The sequence below is a fragment of the Dicentrarchus labrax genome, unplaced genomic scaffold (genome assembly GCF_905237075.1).
Source record: "Dicentrarchus labrax unplaced genomic scaffold, dlabrax2021, whole genome shotgun sequence".
NCBI lineage: Eukaryota > Metazoa > Chordata > Actinopteri > Moronidae > Dicentrarchus > Dicentrarchus labrax.
The window spans coordinates 2,744,647-2,751,207 of NW_026136703.1; the positions used below are offsets into that span (position 1 = coordinate 2,744,647).

At 36.6% G+C, this 6,561-nt stretch overlaps 1 long non-coding RNA gene across 1 annotated transcript in view; it reads right to left on the bottom strand.

The window, feature by feature from the left end:
- Positions 1-6,561, bottom strand: part of LOC127354591 (uncharacterized) — a 235,707-nt gene that overhangs the window by 127,878 nt on the left and 101,268 nt on the right. The gene's annotated exons all lie outside the window — the stretch shown is intronic.

The following is a 6,561-nucleotide window of genomic DNA, read 5'->3' on the forward strand; positions in this document are numbered from 1 at the left end:
CTTATGTGCCCCATAAAAGGTCTGATGAGGAGACCTTCTGTTTTTATGGCCCCTAAACTGTGGAACTCACTGCCTCAGGATATTAAAATTGTGAGCTTGCTCAGTTTTTTCTAAAGGAAATTAAAGACCTCTTTTTTTAATCTGGTTTTTAATTTGGTGTAATGTTATCGCCTTTTAAGTTTTAATCATTGGTTTTACATTATTTATCTCCCTGGTTTTTATTTTTCACTTTGGGCTGCATGTTTGCATGAAAGGTGGTAAGTAAATATAGTTGAATCAGTAAATTGAGTATTTCATATATGTATTTAATGTTTATGTTTAATCATGTATAAGGTACGATTTAAGGTAGATGAGCAGTCTAGGGTGAAAAGAGAATATGTTCAGTTAAATCTACCCACACTCCACTGAAATCATTTGATTGATTAAATAAATATGTGCATATTTACACTCTGTAATCAAGCGTACCTCAACTATTGTGACTGTATTAACACCCCACCTAGAAAAAATACTTAAAGGGTAACTTAATAACACACTAATTTCTCATTTCTGGCAAGAAAGCACACAGCAGGCCAATGATAACCATGAAAAATGTTTACATTTTCAGTACTCTTTCGACCATTGCTCCCTTGGAACCGTTATTGTTTGGGTTTCCACTGGCAAAAAATGTGAGGACCGCTACTTCCTACAGACTCAGGGGACTGCTATGAGCACGGCAGCTGCTCCAGAGTATGCAACTTTTGGGAAAGGTATTTACATTGATGACATCTTGATATTTTGGAATGGCACAAACTTTCTGAACCTCACCATCTTTAAAGATCCAGTGTGTAATATGTAGGAGGATCTACTGTCAGAAATGGAATATAATATTCATAGGTATATTTCCATTAGTGTATAATCACCTGAATATAAGAATCATTGTGTTTTTGCTTTGCCTTTTATATTCTACAGAATATAAAAGGTTGCCTTCCATGAGGTCTGGCATGTTTCTAATGTAGCCACAGTGGCTGTAGATGTTTTATACTTTTTGCATTTTGCATGAGTTTTGCACCATATTTTCTCCTACACACATACACTACACACAGCCCATTCTCATTCTCAGTTTGGCAAATGCAGGCACGAGTGGTATTCAGTTGAATCTGCAACTTCAGCGCTAGATGCCACTAAATCCTACACACTGGTCCTTTGAACACCAGGATGGAAGCATTCATACCTTGATTTACAGGAAGCCCGAGGAACACAGCATTCATGTCCACCATCACAGCAAACATTCAAACCACTCTAAACAAAACATACCAAAGGGACAGTTCTGACCAGAAATTGCTCAGAACTGGATGAGTTCCAATGCAAGGCAGGTGAGATGAAATCAAGATTCTGTGAAACAAATGACCATCCATCTATAATAGACAAGTGCTTTAACATCTTCAAGATCTCAGTCATATCTGAAAAACCCAAACAAAAAATCTTCTCAATTGAGTTCAGTCACTGTCACCAGAAACATGTACATAATCAACAAACTTTATTGGGCTTGAACATGTAAGTCCTCCAGCCAGAGGGGGCAACCTACCAAAAAGATGTAAGATTTCAGCACTCAGCCCAATGAGACCTGCTGGACTGAATGATGATTTCAATTTGAAATACTTCCTCTGAACAAGTTTCAAAATACATAAAGAAGTATACGATCTGTAACCTCAGTTAGAACTATGAATTTGTATGTTCTTAGTCATTATCCACTGGTTAAGAAAAAATATATGTGACCTTATGAAGTTAATTATCATGTGACCCTTTAAACCAATCACCTGCCAACTTCTGTATTTAAAAAGAAGTGGCGGCCATTTTCTTCCATGCTCTGATGAAAAAATGTTATGTAGTGTGTTTGTTTGACATGTCCAGAATAAGTTGGTGAAATTGAGATCAGTAGTTAGTTTGTTAGTGTGTGCTACCTTTTTGGCCTTTTTGGGTATTCAACATTGGAACTGATATGACTTTGGTTCAGCACCACAAACTGGATGGATTTGTTTTCTCGGTCAGGAGATTTGTCGGATGTGTTGGACTTGGATAACAACTTTTTTTTAATAACAACTGGTGTATTGTGCTGTTTTGAAGACGCCAGTGGTAAATTTAAATATATTTTTAATAATCTGGTTGATTTGTAAACTGTGCTGACTTTGTGCCTTTTTTTGTGTGGCCTTGGCTGTTCCATGCTTTCTCTCTCTCTCTCTGGTCTTCAATTGCTGCTGTTGTGTTCAGACACTTAAGCTGTTGTGGTCTAGGAGAACTAATTGAGATAACTCAGGAAAATGTGTAGTGTTTTTTTCTTGTCTATACTGGTCATTGCCTACCGTATCTAATGTTATATGGATTTCCACTTGGTGTACAGTCTTCTAGATTCTTGTAATACCTTAGCCTTTGTGATGGAAAAACAACTCTCAACTCGCTAGGAAATATTGTAAATACATGTGTTGTATTGTACCCTCTGGCATCTGCAATCCTCTGCAGTAGTCTGTTGGGGAGGCGGAGCACAGAGAATAATATAATCTATAAACTGGTTAAGAGGGCTAGTTCAGGTCCTGGACTGCCCCCTAGACTCCATAGAGGATGTAGGTGAGAGCTTGATGATAGCTAAGCTGACGTCAATCATGGACAAAACCTTTCTCTCCCCCTACATGAGACTGTGGGGGTCCTCACAGCTCCTTCAGCAACAGACTGTTGCACCCACAGTGCAGGAAGGAGCGCTACCACAGGTCCTTCATTCCAACAGTAGTCAGACTCTTTAACACCAGCATAACATAATGTAGCACTGTTTGTTTTCACCCAACACTTACACCATCACAGCTACGTTTTTTGCACTATTTATCATATTTACCTACATCCTACACATTTTATTTTATGCACACCCCATATGCATACACTTCATATAATGCATAATATTATATCCTATTTTATCGTTTAAATTTTTTTAAACAAAGAGCAAAGAAACTGAACGTTTTTCTGTAGGGTTGAGCCAAGAGTAAAATGTGCAATGATCCATACTTGTAAATACCAGTATAGAAACTATAAAGTGAACTTGTTCTGTTAAACATTCTCTTGTCTCTAAAGCTAAAATGTAAATATTTACACCCATATCAGTTTCTGGCTTAAATTTCTCTCTTCTCCCGACTGGCTTCGGATTTCACTACGTTATATGGTTCGTTGTTGTAGATAGTGATAGACAGATGGTTTATCCAATCACCTGTCAAGTATTTTATGAAAGTGCCCAGATGGTTCTGTGTAATGAGCCATCTGGCGCCGCCAGGTCAGAAATTAGAAAATTAGGGATCAATATCAATTGCATGTTTAGGTGTTCATATTAAGTTGGAGTCGAGACATGGTTAGTCTACCTTAGCATAAAGACTACACTGTAATGCAATAAGTAAAAAAAAAAAGGATTACATTGACAATTTTAAGTAACACAAACAGCAAAGATTCTTGATGAAGCAGCTTACACTAATCTTTGAGACACTAACTTAGTTTTGTAGGTTAATGAAACCTGATGAAGTACTTAATACTAGATATTTTGTTTTGACAGTACTAATAAAAATTACACAATAAAGTCAGTGTGACTTGAGCTACTTGAGCAAGAATGTTTACCTTACAAAATTGAATTAGTTTTAACATTTTTGATGTAATCAGTATAAAGATTTATAGTTTAATTAATCTCGTTTTATATATGTATTCAGGGAAAAACAACTAGCCTGGCTCTGTTTCAAGTTCAAAAATACACCGCTGTATTACCCATCACAGTTAAAAAATCAGTAGAGACCATGAGACTTGCCGTAGCAGCACAGTGTTTCTGTTCATGTATCTAATCCAAAGGTTTCACACTACACTCTCATTTGCCAGCCGGGAGGTGGGAGCTTTTCAACTTCAGACATCTTCATACCCCATAATCACGTCTCACCAGGAAACTACAGTTGGTTTTATTTTCATCCCCTCTTCAGCACCCTCATTCAGGCACCACTGCCTTTTCCCATTCAGCTTACATGGTAATTGGTACCTTCCAGTGAGAAGGGAAAGAAAGAAAGAGGCGCAACTCGAGGGATGTGGGACCTAAACGACAAAAGAATCCTCAAAGTGTCTTTGGATAACTCGCAGTTTCCAAATGGCTTTTTTGTAATATTGTAGCCAGCAGCTGAGATTGCCTGTGTGTAGAAAATGTTTCATTTCCCTGGAACCCATGTTTCATCATTACATTTCAATTAGAAAAGATTCAAAGAACAGTTATGAAATACTAAATAGTCTGGCAAAACAATGTTTTGTGCCACTCTGACAATATGAACTGGCTGCCAGGGTAATATTCAGAGAAGAATGAGAGTGTTTATTTGTTTTTATTGTTCCCTCAAGAGATGTGCCTGAGATCTCATTTATTAAGGCTGTTTAATCAATTACTTAACATTTTAACAGTTTACATTGGCCAGTAACAACCTCTTAACAAAACAAAATGGGAAAATGAAAGGCATAATAGCTTTTGTATTTGTATCTTTATTAGTAAATCTAATAATAACGTAAATATAAGTAGATGGAGGACAGTGAGAAGTAGGGGCGTCAGAAAATATCGATACACTTGAGTATCACGGTATTTTCTTTTGTGATACTGTATCGATTCTCAAAAACGCTGTATAGATTTTTTGTGTGTAAACCCCAATACGCTAGGTAGTTGTGAAAATGTAAAGGGAGGGGCTATGATGTTTATTTATTTAACACAGGTGTTATGCATATGGTGGCTCGCCTTGCTTAGAGTATGATAATATATATAATCGTAACCACTGTATACGTATGGTATTGGCAGATTCTTGCATATACACAGCCCTAGTGAGAAAAGAGTTTTATGGAAATGTGTTCTTAATGGCATGAAATACTGTTGAGCTTACTAATTATCGTAATTAACGAAGTACAAATACTTTGTTACTGTACTTAAGTACTTTTTACAGGTATCTGTACTTTACTGACAACTCTTTACTTTTACTCATTGAATTACAAAACAGGCTTGTTACTCTAGTTTTAATGCATTTGAGGTGAATAATTGATAATTATTATATTTCGCAACATCAAGGCTGATGAATATCGTGCATTACAGCCATAACATGTCAAAAAGAAAGGGTGACTCGACCCTCTATTTGAAGTTTCAGTAAGCCTGTACTTTATCACTTTTACTTGAGTAAAGGAGTTGAAACAGTGCTTCTACTTTTACTGGAGGTTTTTGTTTTTTTTTTTACACAGTATCTGTACTTCTACTTGAGTAAAGAGTGTGCACTTTTACCAACTCTATCTTTACCTTGTCTCATGTGTTTATGGTGGTAATGTTGTAGACAGCAGAGCTGACACCCAGGAAATTAAAATAGGGTAAATGGAGTGCAGTTTGTCTGTGTTTTTAAATTTGAGTACACTTGCCATGGTAATTGATTGATTTATTTTCCCTTAGGGGAAACTGGTTTGCAGTGTGGGCACAAAAGAAACAAAAGAGACAAATGAAAAATGAATGGCGTACACATCAGAGAATCACAGAAGTGGGGAAAATAACATACTGGAACTCTACAATACATTACCAATCTGCAGCACATATACAAGAACTGTTAAAAAAAACTGCCACAGGTGAATTTTGTTTCCAGTCCTGTTACAGTCCTGCTGTAATCCAAAACATTACATAACCCTAGGTGTTAACAATTGTTGACAAGATGTGCTCATGGTCTGATGCATAATGTTGAAATATCAACTCAGCAAAAATGACTCCCTCCTCCTCCCTTTCCAAGTATGAGTAATAATGAACTTACTGTATACAGCAGCACTTTTTAAAAGTGTCTGACAATGTAAAGGTAGAAACCAGCAGAGTCCAAAGTCAAAACAGATCAAATGCTAATCCATCAACATAAGAAAAAATATATTTGGGTAAAATAAGGAACATAATGTCAGAGGAAGGCTCTACAATATGAAAACCATTGACCATTAAATTGCCATGAAAATGAAGTGTAGGCAATTTAAATGATGACACTGATTTTGTGAATCTTACTCAGAATTAGGTAGCTCATCAGGACAGCAAAGGTCTTTACCCTTGGTTGAGGCATTTGTTAATGAGAAAGACAAAGAGTTCCCCACCTGATGATATTTGTGCTCCATCCCATAAAGGACCAGCATTTAAAATATATTCATCCTGTAAGGTTTTGGATATTATAAATCAATAAATAGCAACAACAAGATTGATTCTACATCAGTATCCCTTGCTTTGCTTGGGGCCACTTTTGCAAACTGACAGGAGGCCAGAATAAACAAACATTAATACTTTTTTATACTATTTTAATCTAATTTTGACCTAGATGAAAAAATACATAAGCCCATGACAATTAATCTTCTGGAAACCTTGAATATCTGTGTGGTGGACTGACCGACTGACATTCACAAAACCACAGAGCTAGCATGGCTAAAAATGTTCAAGATTGACTAAGTCAGTGGTCTGAACATTGACTGTATATATAATAGACAAAGCTCCCCGGTCTGTGATAAACCTGCATTTATCCCCAGCAGGGGAAG